We start from the raw sequence: 25,886 nt of genomic DNA, 5'->3' as shown, positions 1-25,886 counted from the left end.
ACAGGGGCCTGCAAAAGAGGAAAAATCATAGAGCAAATATCTACAGGTAGGATGTGGTTCTATATTTATAGCTGCTCTCAAATATACATGCTGGTCTTCATTATATAAAGTGTGTGGCTCAGTGTAGCTGGCAGCATGGCAAATTTTAAAGGATACTTTTCCTTGAAAGCTGTAGATTTTGATTCTCTATCAGAAATTTTGCTCTTGTTATACACTCTGCAGCATTCTCTAGGGGCTGAGTGGGACTGCAAATGTGTTACAAGAACATTAAAAAGTAATGTCTCACAGTTGTGTCACAGAAAGGAAAACTCCAACTCATTTGTGGATGATTTTGAGAATATGTTACCTCTGAAACAGGACATAAATGCACCTGCAGTCTGCAGGCATTGAGTGCTCCCTTGCTCTGCAGGAATCTCACTCATTCCTCTGGGACTACTGGAGAATGGTAACACTGATCCCTGGGTGAGGAAAAGAACCTGATTTTCCTCTGAAATACAGACATTGACCTCATCACTCCTAGATGATGCTGTAGGCAGATGTGAGTTGACTAAAGGGAAGCAAACACCCAGCCCAAGATGTTCCTTTTAATCTCTCATCTGCATCTCTTTCTTGCTTTTCTCTGATGTTTAAGGGTGTTTTATGCTCTTTGTGTGAAGTGTTGCCCCCTGTCAGAAGCAATCAGACATGTAATAGACTGTGGGCAACTTAGCTTAGCTCAAGACTCCAAAAGGCATCAAAAACCTGCTTTTGAAAAGATGTGGTGTTTACTTGGTGGTTTAGTTTGTTCTCAATAATTCATTACCTACTAATGTCTTTCTTTTTTTTTCCTTTATCTTGCTTATTCTCAGTGGAGGGAGTTGGATATTATCTGAAGGCAATGGTTACTGTAAGGATGTGGAATAAAGACCCCATGATGGTTTAGCCATTAGTTGGAGTTTCAGATTTGGGGGTTTGCAACATTATTCTTTTCTTTTCAGTGAATAATATCTCTATTAAATCCATCTAAGTAGGCAAATGAGGAAATAACCAAATTTTTTGTGAGACAAATACTCTTGAATTGTGATGTTTATTAGAGTTTTGTGTTGAGTTTCAATCTGCAACTTCATTTAAATGTGCTAAATGCTATGAACTGTCTGAAGCATTACCTGTGTGCTTTCTGTCAGAGGATCACCACTGTTTATTTTACCCTGCTAAGGAAAAACAGTTTAAAATTTCATTTTACATGAGCCCATTGAACAATTTTAGGCAGGATCACTGATTAACTGGGTGGTCTGCTCTTCTGATCCTGCCTAAAATTCTTCAATGGGCTCATGTAAAACGCAATTTTAAACTGTCTTTCCTTAGCAGGATAAAATAAACAGTGGTGATCCTCTGACAGAAAGCACACAGGTATTAAATAATTTCTGTTATTTTGATCTCACCAAGCTGATAGATTCCATATTGCAGTGTGAACTGTGCAGCATAGCTGAGCTACCAGGAGGTGCTGTCCTCATATTCATATTGCACATATGAATACATGTGTATGTGTGTGTATTCATACATAATACACATGTATTTTTATTCTATGTTCTATTTATACATGCTGTGTTTCTCAGGTTTTGCTCATTCCTTTTTGTTAATTATATGGCTGCTGCATTATAGTGAACTTGTGTTTTGGCATCTTTTACAAGAACATGTTTCCTTGTGCAGTTGTTTCTCTAAAGGTTAGAACCCCATAATCTTATTTTTCACGTCCAGTGTTCTGAATTCAGATGTACAGAGAAATACATCCCTGCTGGAGAAACACTTCAGCCATGATTTTCAGTTTTCACCTTTCTATTGTTTGTCTGTTCTCATTGGCACTCAGAGGCATGGCTGGAATATCTGGCTAACAGAACAGCAGCCCCCCTGAAGTCTTTATCTTTGTTGTCTCTCTCTACCTCCAGCATTCTGATTGAGCCAGTTTATGCATCCTGAAGGCAGAAATCCCTGATGGAAACATCTCACTTCAGCTCATTCATAACAGGTATTGATGAAAGCTCTGGCTGCCTCTGCCAGGGTTCACAGAGCCCCTGCCATTACCCAGCAGCATCTGCACCAGCTCCCCTCTGTTGTATTTGCAGGGACCCCTGTGGCAGGGAGGAATGATGAATCTGACTCCATGCTCTCAGAAGGCTAATTTATTATTTTATTAATACTATATTATATTAAAGAATACTAAACTCTACTAAAGAACACAGAAATGATACTTACTCAATGCTAAAAAGATAATAATGAAAACTTGTGACTCTCTCCAGAGTCTTGACACAGCTTGGCTCTGTTTGGCCAAAGAGCCAAAACAATTCACAGCAGAATCCAATCAAACAATCTCCAAACACATTCCACATGAGCAAAACACAGGAGAAGCAAATGATATGATATTGTTTTCTTTTTCTCTGAGGCTTCTCAGCTTCCCAGGAGAAAAATCCTGGGCGAAGGGATTTTCCCAGAGAATGAGAATGGCACAGCCCTCTCCTCCATAGCTGGGGTGTGCTGGGGTTGTGCAGGATGCAGGAGTGGAGCTGAGCCTGGGCTGCCTCTGCACTGGGACCTCACAGGTGCCCAGGGCAGCCCTGGCAGTCCATTAAGCAGCTGCCTAGTTTATCACTCTAGAAACATTTTAGGAGGGTTTAATACCCTGAAATTAAAACTCTCTTGCTGCTCACTGCAGTCTCATTCTCCAAGAAACTCAGCCTCGGTGGAAAATCCAAACAAGTTGCAGGAATGTCCTTCCCCTGTACCTGTGTAGCTCTGGAGAGCTTTGTAGGCTCAGTTTTACTGAGCAACATCAGCACTTCATCCCCTTTGTGTTCCTGTTGTTCCAGTCTGGCATTCAAGTACTTCCTCCTGCAGATTAATTACACAGGAAATATCAAAGAGATTCCTCTGAATCCAGAGTACATGTTTTAACCCAAGGTGAATACATAACATTCCTGCTGTGTTTCTTTCTGTATACAAATGTGCCTCCTACTCAGAAGGATTTTATAGGTGTAGTTGTGTTTATCATGTCAGTGCAAAGTTTTGATTTGGAGAAGTATGTTTAGACCTTCAAGTTCAAGTTTTTTGTTGAGATAAACGCAAGATGTAAAACCATCAAAGCAGCTTACACAAGAAGAACTTCACTGGGTTCCTCTCTGGAGAATAAAGGGTGCCAGGAAGTGGTTTCAGTCTGATTTAGTGAAAGGTCATACTTGGTCTTTTCTGACAGAGATTTAAACTTAATACAGAAAATAATTTCCATTGCTCACACTAAAACTCCCTCATGTCTGAAGATGTCTTGAAAGCTGAATAAAAGCAGGGAGTCCACCAAAGACTGGAGCTGCAAACTGAAGCAAACACCTGCTGGAAGTGAAGGGCTGTTCCCATCACCTTGTCTGCAAACCCTGTTCTCCCCTTTATTCCTAAGCCATCCAGGGGCCTCAAAACCATCTCCCATGATTGCCCCAAAGAGAATCTCTTTGAAGGCTGGCACATTTTAGCTATCTGTAAACTGGCAGTGAACCCCCAGACCCCACTCACACCTCCTTCTCTTCCCATCCCTCTGCAAACCACAGCTCCAGTTCAGGGTATTGGCTTTGGTTTGAATCCACACTGACTTAAGGGAAGCCAGAACAGGTCAGACAACACCACCAGGATTGCAAAAGCATCATCATTAAGCAAATCCCAGTTTTGCAAAGTCTGCTTATCCCCTTGTTGGGTCCTTGTTTTCCCCTGGAGTGTGTCTGGAGCTCACAAGATCACAGTCCTCATGCCAAATGCTTTCTGCCTCACGTAGCACCTCCTGTAATCTTTTTTCTTGTACCACAGGAATGCAGCTGCTCATGAATAAAGCAGCTCCATTGTGGGAGAAGGGGGAGATTGCTCTGATACCACACTGCAGTGCTGAACTTCAAGTGAGATAACTAGAGGTCTTCCTGATTTACCATGCTGCACATAAGGGCAAAACCTGAAAGAACTAGGGGTTTGTTTCTGACATGGGAAAGCCATGGTCTTAAAATAATAAAAATGAGTCTTGCCAACAGCCTCTAGATGGCTCTTGAGGCTTGCTTTGTCAATTAGCAAGTACCTGAAACGAGTCTGCATCAGCCTATAAAAAGATTTTCTTATTAATCTATTGCTTCTTGCAAAAGATGAAACCCTGGAGTTTTTTGAACCCAGTGGGAAAGCCTCCTTTGGTTTTATAAAAAGCAGTGAGACCACCTCAGATGAAGAGAGGGAAATTCTTGTCTCTCTACCCAGAGAGTCCTGATTGTGGATTCCACCTGGGCATATTCTGCTGTAGTTGCTTCATATTTATTCCCTCAGGTGTGCAAATTACCACTCTTGACTGAAGATTCTCAGGTAAAAAAAGGAGCAGCCACCCATTTCCCTGAGCAGAACTGCTTGGAAGCATCCAATGTGCCTGGTTTTCAGAAATTCATTTTAGAGGGGTGCATCCCTTTTTCATATCTCAGAGGGCATCTGGTGTTTGTTGGTGACTCACAAAGGAGTGGGGAAGAAGGGTGAGGAGGGAAGGAGGCAAAACCTGTTCATAGTTTTGAGGGAAATCATCAGTCCATGCTTCATCTGAAACAAATCCTGGGAGTTACTTGCTGCTCAAAGTGTTACTGAGCAGATCATACTGATAATTGTGATATTTGTAACCCAAAGGGCCACAGAGCAAACTGGGGGGTAAAATCTGTTAGGAACCTGGATCATTCAAAAAAAAAAAAATATTTGTACCAGAAAGTGCCATGCACAACTGAGAGCTCCCATGGCTCCTCTAGAGTTTGCTCCAGCACAGGAATTAGTTATTTCTAAAAGCCAGATGTGATGAGAGTTAGATACTTAACTTCAATGCTAACTACTTGAAATTAGTTTCTCCTCTGGATTAAAATTTCATCATTAAAATTCTAGGGCAGAGCAAATATTTCTTCCTCCCCTAATCAGATAAATGGTCAAAAAATATCAAAAAACCCCAAACATACTTGCACAGATTTGAAACATGTAGTTGGAATACCTAATAGTGCTTTCAATAGAAAGAAAAGTTAAAAGATCATGCCTGCAATGAGAATATGTGTGTGCTTCTTCCCTTAGGTACTAAGAAATTATACATTGTTTACTAACACTCTGAGAACTAAAAACAATGGGTAGCATTAACATTATTCAAGCACCATGCAGCAAAGAATTCAGTGTATTCTTTGTTGCAAAGGTTAATATCTCAGTGGGTTTTATATTAAGAAAACCTGTAAAATATTTATAAGGTTAAGTACAATACAGAAGTGGCCAGCAGAGACAGTTACAGTAATTTCCTATAGTTTTGGGGGGGAAATTAAAAAAAGGTCTTTATAAGTCAAATGTTCCACTTTAATCAGAGGGACAGATCTTTGCCTGTAACTCAGCTGCTGTCCACAGTGCTGGAATGTGTCCCTGGACAACCAAGAGGGACACACCTTTCCCCTGTGAATGTACCTATATATTGTTTGGCACAAAATCCATGTATAGAACTCTTCTTTCTTGGAAAAATTTTGATGAGAAGGCTAATTTTGAACAAGGAAGGCTAATTTTGAACTGGTGCATCCAAACCAAACAATTTTGGATGCAGCAGTTGACCACCTTTCTATGCTTGGACTTTATTCTCATCCACCAAACCTGTGCTGTTATTTAGGGCTGAGTATGCTGAATGCAAGGGAACATCACAAAAAATACTGAAAAACTACTGATCAAACTCATAATCTGCATGTATCTTTTGAGATAAACTTGTTCTGGATTATCTCCAGCTGGGAATACCACCCAAGCTGATCTGGGAGCAGCTATCTGTGCTTAAAGCTAAAATTTATGTTGGCATCAATATTTTTGTTTTATCTAAAAAGGATTGTGCCTTAAGACAAGAGTTTCATTCTTAAAACAGCATACAGGATTAGCCAGCAGATGCTCACCGAGGGCAGAATCTCATTTTTTCAAACATTGGGAGAACAGTGTGCCTGGGACCAATTTATAGAAATTCACTCCAATGTCACATTTTTTTACAGGTTATATAAATAGGTATGAAGAAAAAAAAAAAAGATAATCATGTAACCACAGAGCAATAGCATGACCTGCAGATTACAAGGTAATTAAATTTGAGGCTACCAAGCACAGTGCTCCAGGAATAATTTACCTCTTGGTGTGGGGAGCTGAGATGTTCTGATGTTTCTTGCTAATGCAAAATGAATTAGCACTGGGAGCTCCAGCCTGCCAGGGCTAAGGAATTAAGGAGTTCCCCACCTGTATCTCTCACTCCTGAACACTCGTGATGACAATCCAATTTGGAAAGCAGCAATAACCATGTGGTAACTGTCTTTAAGAGGCACTTACTGTGTCATTTCATGGTGGGACTGCTTTGAGGCAAGCTGCCCTCATTAGGTGGCTGTCACCTGCACAGACCCCAGTGCCTTTTGCTGCTCATTGGTGCCCTTGGTTCCTGCCTTGAGCCAGGTGGAAAGCAAATGTGAAGAGATATTTGATAAAGGGTTTAGACAAGGTTTAGGCTGTGCTGTTAATTTCTAGGTGAGTAATCCAATCCCTTCCTCTCATTGCCCTAGGAAAAAAGGTACTGGAAGTGTTTTAGAACATAAAGATGTGCTCCCACAAAAGGAGGAGCTGGATCAACATAGATATATCACTCCATTGGGTAAAAGATACTTTTGTTTTTTCACTTCTGACTTGCCTCTGGTCAGGGGCTGAATGGAGAGTAAAATGAAGGTGATCACACTGATTTGCTGTGATGTGCTCCCAGCTCCATTGCATTTCATTGATTAACTGACAATTTAAATAAACAGCAGTGCCAGCAGATGCATTTTAACAGGAAATGTTTTTTTGAACTTAAAAATGTGGAGTCTTTTTGATTGTAAATTGCTGATAGCATGTGTCTGCTCAGGCTACAACAGTTGGTGCTGAAGTCACTGGCTTATGTCCATAAAACAAACAAATTGATGTTGTCTTTGACACCTGGACTCAAGAACAGCCAGTGGCCAGGTTTTTAGCTCTTCTCCAAACACAATGAGACTTAAATGAGTTTTAAGTGCTCTGCTGGCTGCAGGTGTTTCCTGTATCTGGGGCAATGGATATTTTTAGCTTTTTCATTGTTTATGTCTTTGCCAATGTGTCCCTGAGAAGAGATGAGAGCATTCAGAGTGCTTCCCTCTGTGCAGTCCTAAGGAAACATTCAAGGGAGTGCTCATGAACTCCTCCCCAAAGATGAAGTGGGGCTTTTGCACATTGCAATTATTAATCTTCCACAGCTGGATGGTTTCTGTCTGGCTCTGAGCTATCACTCAGCTGTGCTGGTGGAGGCTGAGTGCCTTTCCCTAAACCTTGCAGCTGTAAATGTCAAGAATGTACAAACCCAGGCTGCAATCTGCAGTTACTTGACAACTCTTACAATTAAAACTCAAAATAATTTTGATTTAAGTGTATCAGAAACTCCTAGCCTGAATGAGAGTATCCTTATGAGGAAAATCAGGCAATCTGAATTTTGAAACCTGTTCCTAGGCTCTGTTTAACACTGGCACCTCCAACCTATCTGTTCAAGTTCAATGACAGCTGGGCATGAGGGTGTGTGAGCTCCTCTTGTCATGAAAAACAATACAGAGAATTCCTAGAGGTAAAACTGACCCTCATTTCACTGTGTGCAGGACACACAGAAGCACTGAAAACCCTAAAAATACTGATTGAATTGTTGCAATGATGCATTTCTTCTAGTCTCCTGGAAAACAAGTAAACAGTGCTGTGAGAAACAAACCTGGTATTTCCAGAGGCACTAAGCTGTTCCTCTGTGTCCAATGTCAGAAATTTGACACATACTTTATATATATATATATATATATTACAATATCAGTGTATACATCTTATCTTTTTATTGAGATGTTTCAGATTTCAAGACTATTTTTTTGTAGAAAAAGTTTTTTTTTTGTAGAAAAATCCAGCAGCTGGCCAGCTGTCTCTTCAATGCTCTGAAGATTCCCAGCTGATACTGGGAAGGTGAGACAAAGGGAAGAGAAGGCAGTGTGAAGCTCAGCATTGCATCCCACTGCTCCCTGCTGGTTTCTGTTTGAGGCCATGTATTGAAAGACAAAAACGTTGTTGTCTCCCTTCCCTGAAATGGGAAATCTTTTGGTTTATTCTGGTTTACAGATGAGCCTGGAGCAAACCTCCTGATCAGAGGAGTCCCACGGATCAGCCTGGGAAGTTGCAGCAGGGCAGAGATCAATCCACCTAGGGGGGCAGGTCTGCACTAGCCAATGCTGTTTGCTTAATTTAATTAGACTTCTGGCTAAGTGAAAGTGAATTTCAGCCCCGGAAAAAAGGAAAAGGAATGTTATGGCAAAGGAAGGAGCACTCATTTCCCCTCCAGGAATACCAGGTCTGATTCCCACCCCAACTCCTAAACGTGGTGTCAGGAATTAATGGAAGGATTCAGCAGGAGGCAAAGGTAGGACAGAGGGTGCCTGGGATGGGGTGGGCTGGGCACTCCCCCTGCTGCAGGGCTGCTCTGTGGGCTGCAATTTCCATCTCTGCTCTCTTTTCCTATCCCATCCTCGAGCCCAGCTGGCAGGCAGTGGCAGCATGCCAGAGGACTGGCTCTGCCCTCCCTGAGGTCAGCACAAAATGCTTCCTCAACACAAACAAGGGCAGGTCCAGCTCCAGAATGGGCTGTGCTGGCACTGCCAGCAGATCCCTGCAGAGCTGATCCTGCTCCAGGCCAGGCAAAGGCAATGCTGCCACACACACCTCCCTGCCCCCTGTTTTCTTTTTTGTTTTTTTTCTTTTTGTTTTGAAAAATGACAGTGAATTCACACAAAGCCTCAATTACAGAAGATTATGGGCTTCAATTTAGTGTGTGCTGTAAAGTTGTATTAAATGATCAAATGCTAATGAGGAGAAAAGTTCTTCTAGAGAAATAAGGAATTAGCATAAATTAATAGACTTCCATATGTGCAAGTTTTATGGGGTAACAAAGTATCTCATCACCAAAGCATAAATATTTAATTTCATTCTTGTTGGGGCCAGTACACAGCATTGCAGTCAGCACAGAAATATGAATTAAAGCGTGGGAGGGAGCAGAGTGCTGCCCAATTCAGGTTCACAGAGAGGTCACTGTCATGGCTCTGCTGCTCTTTCTCTCTGTTTTCCAGCTTCACAGCTTGAAGCCAGGTCCAAATGGCAAAGCAACATATGCATGGCCTTGTCTGCAGCCTGGGGAGTCTTTTGCTGGCTTCCCTTGGTGTGTTACCACGTTCCCCAGCTCTACCCAAGAGTAAATCTGCTGGTTAGCCCTGGATCCTCCTGCTCCTACAGCTGAGAGAAAAGGCTCCAGGGGCATTCTCGTGGTGCTTTCACAGCACCTTCCCCAGCCATGTGGAAAAGAGCTGCTGCAGGTACAAATTGAGTTGAATTTGTGATTTACATACAATGTATTTCACATTAATGCTGTGAATGAGTTGCTATAATTAAGATTAATTTTACTGAGGTAAAAAGCAAGCTCAGTGCTATCTGTTACCTTCCTGAACAGCTGTGGCACTGATTAGCATAGGCTGCTCCAGCCACGCTCTGCACACACAGGGAAGGGTCTTTGTGCCACTGAAACAAACAAATGGGACTCTTGGGCTGGATTTTTCGTGTACAGCCCAATTTGTGGGACTCAGGAGAAAAACATGTTCCAGTCCTGCTGTATTTCTCATGCTCTGGTATTGCATTGCTAGAAGAATCTCTCTTCAACAGTGCATGGGTGTTCATGGTGTGTGTTTGCTTTCTCTCCTACAATTGTGTAAATAAGGAGGTGTCTAAAGGGATAAGTTCATTTTTAGCCATAAATAAATATTGTTGTGCCCAGCATTTGGATATATGTATTCTGCTGTGTTCTGTAATTAGGTGAAACTGGAATTCTAATCTGAAGCTGTACATGTGAGTACCTGCATGCTTGATACTTGAGATGGAGAATTGTGGTTTTGAGAGGAGTTAATCTGATCATCCTCTTACATTTTGCAATAGAAATATGAGCAAATTGTTCTAATCCATGACCACAGACAGATATGTCATCTTCCAAGTCTTTTGGGTCATTAGGTCTTATTTAATCATTTTGTTAATAGGGTTTTTACCAGTTTTCTATATGCTGGGCTTCAGGAAATAAGGGTTTTTCCTAAGTGTTCCATTTTGAATTCACTTCTTCATTAATATGGCACTCCAGGGCAAGGATCCCATCAGGCTAAAGGCAAACTGGACACTTGTCCAGCAGGGAGAAAAGGCAATTTCTTTTGGAGCACAGAGCTGTTGGATATGGATCTGGTGAATATGCACCTAAAAATCCCACTCAAACCTCTCTGCTCTGGTGCATGTTACATCAAGGAGAGCAGGAGAGCAGTTCTGGTATTTCTGGGGGTAACACAGAGACTACAGCTGTCTGATGATATTTTGATTGATCTGAGTTGATGCACTTGCCTCCAAAGGAGGGACTGGTTTTGACTTAGCAGAAGAGAAACCCTGTCTGATATCACTGCCAATTACACCACGTGTACCTGCTCACTGTCCATTGGTTTTCTACTTTGATTTTGGCTTTTTTGAACCAGCCCTGGGCCAGGAGTGTGGGTGCTGTGTCAGTGATACCTCAGTGATCTGATCACAGCCTGAGTGCACAGAGGTCCAGGAGAGCAGGTTTCTCTTTGGGGACTGGAGAGGAACTTGCTGCCAGCAGGCTGTTCATGTTTGCATCTTCCCCTTGCACCAGCTGAAACTAATTCAAATTAGTCCCTTTTGAGAATCATTATGTCAAGAGCTCTGTCTTGATGGCAGAGCCTGGGAGGGCAGAGGAAATGTCAGTCCTGTCTGGAGCACAGTGCTGACACTTGGTGACTTTCTGCCAGGTGAGGTGTTTGACAGCTGTTGTGGGGTGTGTGCCCCCAGCCACTGGCCTGACAACCACCATGAAGCCAATTACAGTCACAGGCAATTAATGTTCCCCTCCTCAGGTTCTGGTGGAGATGATAGCACAATGCAGGGGATCAGCAGGAAATCTGTGACCTTTGGAAACAGAAGCCTGAGACGGGAGCTGGGCTTGTGTCTACATCAGCTGTGTCCAATTAAGGCATGGAAGGGAGATGGAAAATTACATGTTTCATAAAAGCAACAGGAACAATTTTTCCCTCTCACTTCCAAGCACAATAGCTTCTAGCTGACCTGAAAATACCAGCCCTTTCCCCACACCCTCCCTGCATCTGTTGCTCAAATCTTGTGGTTGGTCTCTAACAACAGCTGCAAATTGATGCAGATTTTCTGTGCAGTGTACAGCCCTGAGTGCACCACGTTCCTCCTGTCTGAGCTCTGCAGGGACAGCTGCTCCCGTGGTGCAAACCAATGTCAGCCACTGAAATGGAGAGAGAACTTTCTCTGCTGCCTTTGAGCTCCTTCCCCAACATGGATTTCAGCCTAACAAGGGAAGAGAAGATCCTCTCCAGGGTGACATAGCAGATTAACACGTGTACAGCTATCCCAGGGTGGGTTTTTTTGGCTTTACACTCTAGAGAGAGATGGGAAACAAACCACGAGAACTTTCAGTTTAATTACTGGGTGACATGACTTCATTTTCAGTTTTCCCCTCCTTCCCAGCTGCACCAAAATCAGGGATGTTGTTCTAGTCCAAGCTGAAGCAGAGGCATCTCTTTCTGTCCTGGTCACTGTGGGTCATGGTTTTTTTATTTGCCTCTGTGTATGTGAGTGAATGGCCCATTTCTGGTGTGGGCAGGAGCAGAATCAATGTGCAGAGGTCCAGTTTACCATGCAGAAAGCCAACAAAGAGAGGTTTGAGCAAATAGCTTGGAATTGAGGGAGTTCTTAGCAAAGAAATTGTGTGACAGCAACACCTAGAGTTCAGATGTTTCATCTGCTTTACTCCAGATGCAGAGAATTTTCTTATTTACTTTGAGAGGAGCAGGAAGTTGCCATGAAGCCAACTGGGATTTTAGGCCAAAATATTTTCAGGATAATTGGTCTAAAAGGATGTTGTCTGGATAAAGCAGCCTGGAGCCTTGCCTGTGTAGTTTTAAGGGTTTTCCCATCAGGTCTTACAAAAAAATATGCAAATGGAGAAAACAGAAATTTTAAAATATTTTCTAAATTTCACAGCTTTCAGTTCAGCTCTGCTATTCTTAAGAATCATGGTTTTAATTTGTTGGGTTGGGTTTTTTATTGCTCAGCATTTACCATAGGATATATTGGTCTGTTCCTAAATTAGCCTCTGGATTGTCAGGACATAAAATGCCAGATGAGATTGCAAAGTAGATATTTCTGAACACTTATCAGTGTCTTTTTGAACATGACTGTGTATTTTGGGGGGAATCTCTGATGTTAAATGGTTTAACCTTCCCAAAAGCATTTCCTGTGGTGAATAAGGCACTGCCTGCCCAGTGCAGGAGGTTTGTAGCACTTTAGGCTTCAGCATGAGCCTGTTTAAGCCAAATGCAGAGTTGGTTGGCTGCTTCTAGCAGCCTTATGCTGAAATATTTCTCCTCTTTAATAATAAAGGTGATTCCATGAGAAGGAGGCTGAGCTGCCAGAAAGGGCTGTTCAAGTGCCATGTGTGTGGGGACGAACTGCAGAGTGACACCCAAAAGAGGCTGCCAAGAAATCCCCTCTGCACACTTCCACAAATTCAGGGTACAGTGAAACCTTTCCCCTTAAACCCAAGCACATCCTAATTTGGCAAGTCAGTTTTGTGCTGATGTTAGCTGAGAAAGAAGGGGGGTGAGTGAGGAAGGGAAGTTTATTTTGGTGTGCCCATAATGCTGGGATCAATGAGGTTGCAGATATTTGGAGCATGGAAATCCCCACTGGAACAGCACTGGTGGCTGCTTGGTGCCCTTGGGCCACAGATGTTGGGTCCTGGTGTTGATGTCCAATATGTGCAGCTATTGAGGCAGATGGTGTGCAGCAAAATATTCCTGAACTTTTGGAAATATACCACCCTGGAGCCCAGCAAGGGAGGCAGCTGAAATTGGAAAATAATGTAATAGAATATTTTATTTTTCACAAAAGGCTTTAGGGCTGGGAAGACTGCCATTTCTGACAAAGGGCACTTTGGCTGGCTTCCCCATGTTCTGCACTGCTTTGCTGTGACCCTCCCTTTGCAACCTTTCCTCTTTTAGACTGAGACAGAGGTTTGCACTTCATTTTATACACATACACTCACAAGGCAGCAGCCACTGATACTGAGTTTGAAGCCTTATTAAATGAAACAGCTTAATGAAGAATTTAGCTCAGTCTTTCTGCAGCAAAGGACAAAAATAACTTTCTGCCAGAGTGAAATGTCTGCTTTCTTTGAAGGTGTGTCCATTCAGCCACAGGTCCATCTGTCCTCTCTCCAACAGCAGAGGAGAAAAAAGACAAGGGAAGAGCTTTAAGAACCTTGATTCTTCAGAAAACTCAAAGATTTTATTAAGTTTGTGAAACTACATGGAAATCAACAGGATTGGTTTCCATTTATTGACAGGAAAACTGTGAGTTGCCACTATACTAAATTTGTGCCTCACAGTTTTCTTCAGGGCAAATATAATGGCTTTTTAATACACTTATTTGTTTTGTAATGAATAGCTTTCTGGAGGGATTGAGCTTTTTCAGTGTGTTGGGAGTGGTGGGGCTGCACTTCCTTCTCCCCCTTGCAATGATGTAATTATAGTGCTGCTGGAAGGAGCTGGATTGCTTGCAGGATTTTCCCACTGAAAAAAAAAAAAATAAAAACCCTTTTCTGTTTCAGTGTTATGAATTCACTTTGAGGCAAATTCATTCCTGAAAGACAAGGCCAGGTCTTTATCTTCTGAAGAGAATCATGGAGAGAGAATCACAGTTCCTACAATTCCTGCTCCTTTTGGGCTCCTGAGATTCAGTAGTCAGGTGGGATGCAGAGGGAGCTCCAAGCAAAACAGTGATGATGAGCAGCCTCAGTGGACTTGGCTCACCTGGCAGGTGAATTTGCTGAGCTCTGTCCAGGGATGCTGCTAATGGGAGCTTGAGGATAAGCAGCACCAATGAACTAATACAAAGTTCGTGTGCAAAATGTATTTACCAGCTCTGTTGCCAAGAAAAGTCAAGTAAAAAGCATTCTAGATAATTTCTATGATTTGGATTATCTGAGTACAGTTTGGGCATAGATTTAATACAAAATTCGGGGTGAATTCTCCAGGACAGTTTAATTCATTTCAATGTTGCACAGTTCTGTAGTACAGTGAATGATAACCAAATGCTGTTTGGAACGACAACAACAACAAAAAAGTAGAATGAATAAAGGAAGCAAATATATAATTTTATTGGAGTAGTTCTAGGCACACTCCAGAAAACCACCTCCTGGTTTCTAGAAGACTCTGAAACACTCTGCTCAGAAGAGATTTTAAAATATTTTACCTCCAGAGTTTTGATTTTTTTAGTTTTCCCTGCAGGACAGACTTCTCTTGAGACAGAGAATTGTTGCTTGAGCAGTCACACAACTGGCTTTGAAATGTGTCTTAGACCTTTTTCACCTGGAACTGCAGTGATGTTTTTAAGTTTTGCAGACTTTAAAAAAAATTCTACTAGAGAACATGTAGGCATGCAGATCCCTAAGATATTAGCACAATTGTGAACTATATTTAAGCAGACCAATGCCTTCAAAGTGCATCCTGAACATTAAAGTTTTATTTGGGGCTCACTGACATACATACAACTGGACTTTCCTATTTGTGTCTGGGAAGGTGTTCCTGACATGAAAGGTGTTGTTTAAATAAAAGACAGAACACATAAAATTCCTTCTTTATGTTCAAAGCAGACCAAAGAGTTTCTAACTGCAATGACTATCAGCTATTCTTGCTACTTATTGTAATGCACATGAGTGCTTTGGATTAAAGGATGTGCTCAGTCCAGGACAGAGGGATTTACATGTGGGTGGAAGCTTCCAGTAGAAGTTAATATGCATTTGTAGAAATCCATTTGCATAGGGATGAGACTATATTTTGAGCCTTCACCATCTGGTCTGTCCTCTAATGATGAACCCAGCATCATAATATTCAAAATCCACTTCTTCAAATGCAGCTCTACCTGCATTTCTCCTCTGTAGAGAAACTTGCCTCTGTCTTGTTTACTGAGAGCAAGGTACCCTGAACAGCACTGAGAATTTCCATTTTCCCTTGCTACTCCAATCCCAGGAAGCCCAAGAGCTGTTGATGCAGCTGCAATATCAAAATTTAAGCTTAGTGTCCCTCAGAAATGGAGCATGAATATTCACTGAGCTGTGTGTTTAGGAGCTGTGTCATGAGCAGGGCTCTGTTAATGTGTGCTTTGCTCTGATGCTGTCAGCCTCATTTCCTTACAGAATTATAGAACCTGCTCTGTTTTGCTGTGATTCTGACAATATAAGTTTAATGGCCACCATTAAAGGGTAAGAAAGGGGAGATCTGTTTAGCTCCTGAAACCTTATAGCCCAATATTACTGCCTTGTGCTGTGCAAGAAGCAAGGAGCTCAGCAGCAACATTAAAGTGCCTGCAACTCTAACACACAGTGACAGAAATGCTTAAATATGTATGCCCACGTCAGAGAGAGCTCATTTCAGTTTTACCTCTGGCTCAGATTTTTATCAAGGGTGCCAAAATTGTTGGGAGGGAACAATAGTGACAACCAGAGCTGGAGCAAGGAGCTGTTTGTGGAGCTCTCCCAGAGGAGCAGCATTCCCTGCTCCCCCTGGGGAGGCAGTGCCACAGCAGAGTGGGATTGCTGGCAGAGGGAAGAGTATTTTTGATGTGTTCAGAGCTGTCTGGAGGCTGGTCTCTGTCATGCTGACACACAGAGGGGTCTCCCAAAGCTGCACTGAGCACCTCTCTGAGCACATCACTCCTGTCCTGTCTAGTGATGGGGTTATGCTCAGATTTCTTACAAGAAATCTGGTGCTGTTCCTTGCCCCTTGCAGTGGGTTTAGGAGATTTGGAGATGAGAAATGAAGAGTGGGTGGCTCAGATTTGCTTTAAACTCCCTGTTTGCCCTTTCCACTGTGAGTCCCCACTGACCCTGGCCAAAAGCAAGGGCATCACTGCAAATCCCAGGAGCACAAGTTCAGGCTGGAGCAGCAGGGATGGAAGAGATAGATGGCATAGTGCATGCAAGGAAGGTGCTATTTCTCCTTTTTAATCTTCTTTTCTTTGCCTCATCTGTTAATCTCCAGAAGCCAGAGGAAGCAAAAGTCCCCCAGCCCTGGGACAGAGTGGTGGATTCCCAGGGACTTCCCACAGGACTGAGGGGGAACAAAAGCAGCCAGGGACCAGCAAAGCTGCTCAGGTGAGTAAGAGCTCTCCACCCAAGAGCACCCAATCTCCTCTTGATTTCTGTCCCTCTGTCTGCTGGATGCAGAGACCACCCTGCCAATTGCCTGGCTTGGACATTAAATATTCAAGCTCAGAATTTTCTGGGAGCGCTCAGGGATTTAGACACACACTTTGCATTAATTTTAATGGACAAATCACCTAAATTACCTGCTGTGCTTGGGAGAGTCTCAGCTTGGGGTTTTATTTATTATTTATTGAGTATTCCCTGAGTAAACAGAACTTAGTAGCACAAAGATGATCTGGCAGGAAGAACAGTCTTAAAACGTAAGCTATTATTCATGCAATTATACTGCATCCCTCATTCTTTGTTATTATTGTTTGTATTACTGTAGCACCTTGAGCCTCAACAGAGACAAAAGTCTCTCCATCTCAGCTTCTGTTTGAACACACATTAGGAGCCAAACCCCATCCTAAGAGCTTCCAATTTAAATGGATAAGGAAAAACAAACTGTGAGAAAAGCAAGTGTGGAACAAAAAAGTTTGCTTGTCCAAGGTCATCCAAGAGATTGTCAAAGAGACCTAAACCCCAGGAATCTCAAACTCTTTGGACAGTTAGACCCCACTGCTTCCCCTCTTTGGCATCATTTCCATGTGTGTGTGTGCCAGGATAAGGTTTGGTGGCTGAAGTTGCTCTGTTCTGTGCACTCTTCCCCACACATCCTCCTGCTGGAATACAGCTGTGGGATGGCCCTGCACCCCCTGTGTGTGTGAGTGTGATACATCTCTCAAGGGCTGGAAGGGTTGAGATGCAGTTCTCCTGCAGTTCTCCTGTCTTTGTTGTTTATTTATAGGAAGACAATGTATTCTTAATTTCAGTTTTAAGAAAGGGGTGATTCATAGAGAACCTGCTTATACATCAGTGTGGAGCTGAAGGAACTAAATTAGGTGGAAAAGCTGGAAGAGAAGGAAAGAAGAAAAGCATTGCTAGAGGAAAAGAGCTGCCAGAGGCAAACCAGGCTCTTCCACCCCTGATAAGCCATTTCTGAAGCCTCCTTTGCTTTTAGCTGACCTCTAATGTCTCTAGCCTGCAAGAGACACAAAGGCAGAGGGTGTTATTACTATTCCTGAAGGCACTGGGAGATCTCAGTGCTGCACTGCAGAAACTTAATAATATATTTCCAAATATCAGCCACTGAGATCTCATTAAAGTCATTCTTTCCCAGGTCTCCACCCCATTTTCTATCAAATAGTTATTTCTTGAATTGAACAATTAATAAGTAATGGTGAGATCTGGAGTGATCTCATAATACTCTGTAAACTTTTGAAGACTATTTCAATTTATATTTCAACAGTGCCTTGGGAGAAGGTTTGGTCCTGCATAGAGACAGCCTTTTGATATGAGCAGAGTCTCATCATCAGACAATTAAATCAGATGACTTGTGAGAGGCAGGAAAAGGACAGGGGCTGAAACAGGCAATAATGGTTCAAATCAAACTAAATCAATGTGGGCCCTTTGCACACAGAGCTGCTGCTGGATTAAATGGGGATCTGCAGACCCCAGAAATCTGGCAGAGCTGTAAGTGTTTAAAAAACCCTTCAATACCTGCCCCTGGTCCAGGTCAGAGGAGACATGTAGGAACAGTTCAGAACAAACAGCTTTCTGAATGGGAGAAGTCCATAAGCTGCTTCAATACTTCCAGCAGTCATTTTGCCTTTTCCCACGATGGCCCAGCAGTAACAGGGATAACCTGGAAGCCAAAGTGCAGCACTGGGCTCCCACCCTCCTCTCCAGCTTGCTGTCCAGCTGATGGCTCAGAGGCAGCCTGGCTTGCAGCTCTGCTGCCAATCTCCCTCTCTGGGGACTCTAACCATGCCCCAAAGCAGTCCCTAATCCCCAAGGTTACTTATGCTGTTTTCCCAGCTATCCATTCCTCATGGGAATGTTTCCATTCCCTAAGTCTGGTGGAACCCCACAACACCTTCCAGCAACAGCTGTGCCCCTTCCAGGACAGGACACTGAGGAAGGAATCCTGAGCCAGAGCATCCTGTGGGCACCTACTGCCTCACCAGCCCAGTTTCACACAGGGAGAGATGCAAAACAATTCCACTGAAAGGCCCACTGAACCTCTTCCTTCCCAAACAGCAGCTCCCTATTCAGGCTACCTCAGCATGAGGAATGGAACTCTTTCCTGCTGTCTTTTTTTTTGGCTGTCCCCACAAAGCACCCATGTCACAGGGATAATCTCTCTCCCTTGGTAAGAGAATAATGTTTGGTGTCATTTCTCTCATATGCCCTGCAGGAAGCAAGAGCAGGATTTGACTCAGATAAAAGTCTCAAATGACCCTTGTAAAAGCAGGGAACCATGCTGGCTTTCAGAGTAACAGCAGCATGGATAAAGTGCATGTCAATCCACCAGGTCTGTGGATCTCAGTGCTTCTCTCTGACTCACAAATCACTTTTCAGGTAGGCTCAGCACTCTGGCATAGGGCAGAAATCACAGTGAGGTCATAGAAGCCACCAATTACAAAAGCTCTCTGAACTCCTGGATGGAAAAACCTACTCCTTTCAAAATGTGCATGCTCAGAATGCCCTGGGTGGAACTTCTGTTTCACTTCACTGCTCTGCAGTACACAGGAGGCAATATTGCTCTGTGTGAAATGTCTCTTTGTGTTCCAGGGAGTGACTATCTCCAAATACTCTGGGTTTGAAAATTAACCCCTCCTGGATGTGTGTGCATGTGTTTGTTTCATTTACATGGAATTGTGAGAGGCCTGTCGTTAATCCAAATCTCACATCAGGCATAAATCCTTTACCAGTGATAAAGAAGCCAAAATAAATGGAGTTCTAGGGAGAATACCCTGGGATTGGGGTGAGAGTGGGACAAGGCTCCCTGCTGGGGCTGCTGGCCCACAGCATAAATTATGAAAGCTGTGCTCTTCCCCTACCATGCACTAGATCCCACATTCTTTTTATTGTGTCCATTGTTCTCTTCATAGCTTGTCCTGCCCTATTTTTTTTCCTTTTTTCTAAAGCCTTGCTAAAAAGAAAACTCTCAATTTTATAAGGGAAAGCAATATATGACAGTTCTATTCCAACCATTATCTCCCAAAATAAATTAGAAAAAAAATGCCTCCCTTCTGTCACACAGCAACTTCCAAACTGTTACTAACAGCAGACAGAGTCCATAAATCATTCCCAAATTGCCTATCAGGCCACAGTTGGGTTTTTATCTACAAAATAAAGTAGGGCAAATATATAAGGTCTATAAAGTTTAAGGACATAGTATTTACCATTGGTAATTAAAGCCAAGTGCTCTACAAGCAGCACACTGTCACAGTGGACTCCAGGCTGATGGGCATGGGCACAGCTCCATTAGGCACAATGAGGCAAATCACATTAATTTTAGCTGAAGATCTGTTTCTTACACATCTTATTTTGCTACCAAAAGGCCAGGTGGTTCTTTCCTGCCTTGCATTCTGTAATCCCAAATTGATTTCAGTGGGAATATTTGAGTTACAAGGTACTGCTCAGCATGAGTGGGGATGGTTGTACTCAGGGCCTTTGTGTGCAATAGATTTGTTTTTAAAGCCTATAAAAACAGACACTTTTCTTTAGATATTCTCTTCAAGGGCTATAATGCAAATAGTTATAACTCTTCACACCGTTTGTCCTTCTTTTATTTCATTTAATTTCATTTAATTTTCTTTTTATTTAATTTTGTTTATATAATAATGGCAACAAGCTGGAATATTCCTAATCATGGAATGAGAATGTGCAATTGGCTTCCTCAGGCACTCATCCACAGAAGGGTTAAGGGAGTGTGGTGATCCTTGTCCCTCTGTGGGACACATAGCGTGCTAATGTTGGATTTCTGAAGTCACACTGCTCTGTCAGCTCTCTCCCTGTCAAGCAGGTGCTGAGTGAAAAGTTATTCAAGGATGGTGTTATGTACCCTTCATGAATTATGCATCTTAAACAAACTTACATGATCTGAAGCACTCAAGTGGAAGCCTTTTAGCTGCAAGCAGGCCACTGGAGAGCTCAGCTACAGATCTCCAGTAATGGTTTAAAGCAGCTCTCTGGAGCACACTGCTCTCCTTCCCTCCTGGACTCAGTGGCCCATGCTTCACTCTGTTGGCTTCTGCATCTGCAGTGGGGCTTCTGAAATCCCTGAAGGAAAAGTCCATCTCAAAACATCTTCAGTGGTGAAAAAGGCTGTGTGCTTTGTCTTCTGGTGGGCTTGGGGGAGAAGTGCTGCCTTGGCTGAGTTTTATTCTGAAAGACTGAGAAGGAGAGACTAATTCTGCCAAGGTCACTGTTTTCTTTCCCTTTCATGAAAAGATAATGAATGTTGTTTTAATATTTGCTTTCAGTGAAAGGGAGCCTTGCTGTTTCTTCATTGCAGCTCTGAGCTGGTTGGGGAAATGCACTATGTCACCTAATCAGCCTGTGACAATATTACCTGGCACTAATTAATTGTTTCCTCTTCAGAATGGCCTACTTGGGTGCAAGATATGGCATTTCATTTCTGATCCTCTCATGATGTTAATCTGGTGGGAAGATGGGTGGACTGTCTACTCACACTCCATAAATCACAGATATTCAGCACTCCTCAAGCAGAGAGAAAATTTAACTTTTATTTATTTAATTCAATTTGATCTTGTCACCTGTGAAGGCAGGCTGGAAGAGAGCTGCTTTGTCTAGACACTAAGTTATGATTTCATTGTGGATTCACCACCAAACTTGCATTGGGTGGGGCTTTATTCCACTCAGAGCTCCTCAGCCTGAGATAAGGTGCTGCACAGAGAGCAGCAGCACACAAAGCAGGACATTATAAACTTATGACAGCCTGGCTCCAGGAGCTCCAGTCCCTGGGACTCAGTAGTGTTCATCCTGCATCTGGCTTCTCCCTGGCTCTCATGTGTTCCTTAACCATCCCTCTGTGCAGAGAGCAGCAGCAGCTGTGAACAGGACAGTGTTCATCCCAGCTGTCCCCACCCTGGGCAGCCACAGGCCCTGGGAGCATTGCTGCTCATTTTTGGGGGTAGAACCAAGTCCATGTGCATTGATCCCACAGTGGCAGCGTGGGCAGCCCCTCCTCCTCAGGTGTTGGTGTCCAGCCTGGAGAAAAGGAGCCTCAGGGGTGCCCTCACCACTCTGCACAGCTCCTGAAAGGTGCCTGTGCTCAGCTGGGGCTGGGCTCTTTCTGCAGGCAGCACTGACAGAACCAGAGGTCACAGTCTCAAGCTGCACCAAGGGAAATACAGGTTGGATATTAGGAAAAGGTTTTTCACACAAAGAGTGATAAAGTTCTGGAATGGCTGCCCAGGGAGGTGTTGGAGTCACCATCCCTGGGTGTGTTTAAAATTAAAGACTGGATGTGGCACTGGATGCCAGGTTTAGTTGAGGTGTCAGGGAACAGGTTGGACTTGATGATCTTGAAGGTCTCTTCCAATCTTGTGATTCTGTGTTGGGGAGTGACCTGGGGTCTGACCAATCCCCTGTGGACCAATCCCCCTGCTCCTGCCCACCCTAATAGGCTAAAAAGGCTGTGGGGCCCTTTCCTTTTGCTTTCAGGTGTGACCTGGGGCTTGACCATGTTTGTGTCTTCTGGCCCTGCTTCTTCCTGCACAGCAGAGCAAGAGGCAAGCTCTGGTGTAAAAGGTCAGATTTTATTTTTATTGATTTTATTTTTATTTTTTGTTGGGTTCAGCAGTGCTGTGGTTGAAGTTCTTTGGGATCCATGTGGCTCTCAGAGATGAGCAGTCAATAACCCTTGGGCAGTGGCTTCCTTGGAGGAGCAGCTTTGTGGGGCCTTGAGAATACAAGTTGGAGATGTGAAACTTCATGCAAACAGCTTTGCATATGTTTGGGAACAGGGATATGTTCAGAGTAATTCTATTCTTTCATCACTGCTTTTGAGGAACTGGTATTAGTAGGTTAAATTGTTATGTAGATTTTTGAAGGAGCATCATTTCCATCTTGTCAAGCACTTGGTGAACAAAATCTTCATTGGTTGGTTTGAAATTAACAAGTAATTTTAAAAAATTTCTTTCCCCACTGTGGTTTTTTTGTTTTGTTTTTTTCCTGTTTATTTTTTGTGTGAAACCACAGAGTGGGGGAAAATTCCATTTTCTTTATTGGTTTGTATTGCAGTGGGCAATGGGCCTTTTCTACATTTTATGCTATGTCTAAGATGGGGTTTGTGTCAATCTGACCAAAAAGCAAGAAAAGGAGAAAAGAAAAGAGAAATTTGAGATGCCTTAGTGCAGAAAGAATTGCTTGCTTACATGTTGCAAAACACATTGCTGATACTTAAAAAATATACAAAATATTTGCATGTCTCTCTGTAGGGACTTTGTGCTGTGCTTAGAGTAAGCAGGGCTCGTCAGCCCTGCAGGAAAGATTTGTCTTTGGGAATCCTGGCAAAGAAAGTGAGTTTGTGTCTGAGTTTCTGCCTCCTCTATCCAACTTCTGACTGCTTGGGGCAGGTTAGGTGGAGCAGGGCAGCAAAACAAGATTGACCAAGCTTAGGTGAATTGTTTCAAAGGATGTTGCTACAGCTCAGCAATTTTAAGGTTCTGGTTTGAGAAACAAAGGCTTTGGAAAACAGGATTCACTTTTTTTTGCTATAAATTTGCTGGACTGGATTTGTGCTTTTCCTTTTATCCTGAAGGAGATGCAGTGGTTAAATGATGAGGACTGCACTTAAAAACTGGCATTGCTTATGAAAATCACAGCTCATTCCCTGCCTGTGTGCACATTTAACAGGCTCGGTTTCATCTTTGGAGTTTCTATAGTCATAAAAAGTATATTCCCTTCTAGCCAAACTTTCTTGAAGTCCAGATTATTTGTGGGTGCTGCAGCCTCAAGTGTGATGGGGACTGCTGCAGATTGCTGCATTTCTGGTGTAATTAGCCTTTGTTATTGCAGTTTTGACTGAAGGGCATAAAGAAAATGCCTAAATGTTTATAATAGTGCTGAGTGGCTGAGGAAATACATTCTTTCATTGGCTTAACTGCATAGCCAGCCTATATGGAAATGTGATTTCAAATGAAACTTCAACAGCTTGAAAAAAAGTGAATGACCCAGAGAGAATTCAGGTTATGAGACTCAAAGATGCACCTTTTTCCTCTGCATTTTTAAAGTCAATCTGAGCTGGTCCAGCTGTCCAAGCAAGGGTTTAATTGCCAGCATGTCCTTAAGAGAAGAGCGAGCTTTATTGAGTGCAAATGTTTTTTAGAAGAGTCAGAAGAACAAAGGAGCTGAGTTTGACCCTGTGAGATCCCCCTTTAATCAGAGCTTTGATCAGCCTTTTCCCCAGAGAGCTGGCAAACATCCTCCCTGGCAGCAAGCAGGCTCTTTTGGGCTGGAGCCCACACAGACACCCAGGGAGCTGCTCTGGGGGGCTCTCACTGCACCAGCCCTGCCCTTTGCTCACCCTCATTGCCATTTCTGAGCATCACATCCTCAGACAGGGATTACAGCTGTAAAACCTGTGTGAACCCAACCATTTGGATAATGAGCCTGTGAGTAGAATCCAGAGGACTTTTTTGAAGTGGATTTGAAAAGTCAAATTTTCTCAACAGTGGTTGTAGTAAAAATACAAATAAGAATTTTGGAGAGCAGTTACTGCAGTTATTTAAGAGTGGCAGTGAGTTGGCAAGCCTTGACTTTTTTGGGAAGAATCTGCTGCCCATATTGTTATAAAGTTTTCTTCTAGAAGGGGGAGAGAAAGAAATGGCAGTGTTTGTCACTGGGAGTGTGACTTGGCCCTGATGTCCCTCCCTGACTCCCCCACTGCTCACAGTTGCTCTGCTTTGACATTTTGCCTTGGATGCTGTTCATATCTGCCTAGCACTGGACACTTACTAAAAGGTTAAAGTAATTTCTCCAGCTGCTCTTTGACCAGATTCTGTTTGGAGGCTCCATGAGGCAGACTGAGGCCAGAGCCCCTGGTGGGGAGTTTGAACCCAGGTGGGAACCCCAGCAGGGATGGCTTTGCTGAGGCCACAGTTTGACCTTTAGCTGAATACATCAGGTCTGTTTTTATTCCATCCTGCTCGTGCTCCCAGAGCTAGTTAAGTCATTATGAGAGACACTAGAAAGCCAAGCCACAGCTAAATCATCACAGCAAATAAAGGGAAATTGTAATTACATAATGAAATTAGGTCCCAGTCCCCAGTTACCTGGCTAATCCCATGGAGCAGCGTGGGGCTGCTCCTCCCATCTCCCTTGGACATTCCTGGGAGCAAGCCTGCAGTATTCTTCTGAGAGTTTAATTGGGATTTTTCCTTCAGATAAAATTCTAATTTAAAACCAGCTATTCTCGGTTTATATGGTAAGGAAAAAAAAGAAAAATAAATCCATAAAACTGAAAAATTATTATTAATTATCACAAAAGGGTTTAAGTAAATGTTTAAGTATATGGAGTGCCCCTGGTCTAACTTGGAGGCCCTCAGCAAAACCATTCCAAAGGATCTTTTAAAACCAACTCACTGAACAGCATTAAATCTCTGAAAAGGCAGTCTTATGCAGAATTAGACTGGATTTAATTGAGCTTACCTTAATTCACTTTGGGAACAAAAATCAAATTATTGCTCTCTTAGTCATGAATAATGATCCCTACAAAAAAGTAAATATGATTCAACAAATTCATTTTATGCTGGTGTCTACTTTTAATGTTGATATATTTCCCCAGTTTTGCTATGTAGACAAGATCTCTACCAAGGTAAATTTGGAATAAATCAGAAGTTATTTCATGATTTCAAGATTCAGGAAGACAAACACAGCTGACCTGAGCTATGCACGTTGGCTCTTGCATGGAGCAGGAGTTTGCTCCAAATGACCTTAAAAAAATCAGTCCCTCTCCCAAATACTGATGTGCACTGCTGTAACTGAGCACATTGTGCTAGGTTTTTTTGCTGTCAGCTTTTTTTTAGGGCAGAATTTTTATAATGGGGTTCCTAACATTTAAATATAAGTACAACATTTAAATACAAGTACAGATCCTTTTTTTTTTTTAAATTTCCAGAACTATTTTTTAATAGAGAGATAGAAACCATGTATTTATGGAGCTAAGCTGGCATCCTATCATGTGATGATTTCTCATCTAGGTTTTTAAAGTCCTGTACTTGTTTTTAAGGTCCTGAACTTTGTTTTAAATTTAAGCAAACTTAATCTGTCAGAATAAATCTGCTTCATTATGTATAATGTTAAAGCCTTGACTTTATTTGGCATGTACAAATAAAAAAACTGAAAAATTTGATAAGACTGTTAAAGTGCTCTGGAGATAACATAGTCCATTTAAATCAATAGGAAAAGAGTCAGAAAATCTGCTTTTTAGAGATTTTGGATTTACAAGAACCCTTGGGGAAGAATTTTTGGTAGCACTGTGTTGCTGAATTACAGAAGTGCTTTATAAATCTCAGCTGTTATCTCCAGTAGAGTCTCACAAATGCAGGCTGCTGGGCTTGATCTGCCCAGACTGGCTGGATTTCACATGGATTTTTCACAGACATTTCCTAGAAAGGTGCTGAGCCAGTTCCACAGGCTCTCCTGGAAGGTTTGA

The 25,886-nt window shown here is 42.6% G+C and overlaps 1 long non-coding RNA gene across 1 annotated transcript in view; it reads left to right on the top strand.

Moving 5' to 3' along the window:
- Nucleotides 1–8,094: 8,094 nt before the first annotated feature.
- Nucleotides 8,095–25,886, top strand: part of LOC132332435 (uncharacterized) — a 66,638-nt gene continuing 48,846 nt past the window's right edge. Inside the window, exons 1-2 of the long non-coding RNA XR_009487900.1 lie at nt 8,095–8,470; nt 16,215–16,327. This is a non-coding gene — a long non-coding RNA (uncharacterized LOC132332435). The remainder of the gene's footprint in view (nt 8,471–16,214; nt 16,328–25,886) is intronic.

The sequence above is a fragment of the Haemorhous mexicanus genome, chromosome 11 (genome assembly GCF_027477595.1).
Source record: "Haemorhous mexicanus isolate bHaeMex1 chromosome 11, bHaeMex1.pri, whole genome shotgun sequence".
NCBI lineage: Eukaryota > Metazoa > Chordata > Aves > Passeriformes > Fringillidae > Haemorhous > Haemorhous mexicanus.
This window is presented reverse-complemented; position numbering and strand designations above follow the sequence as displayed.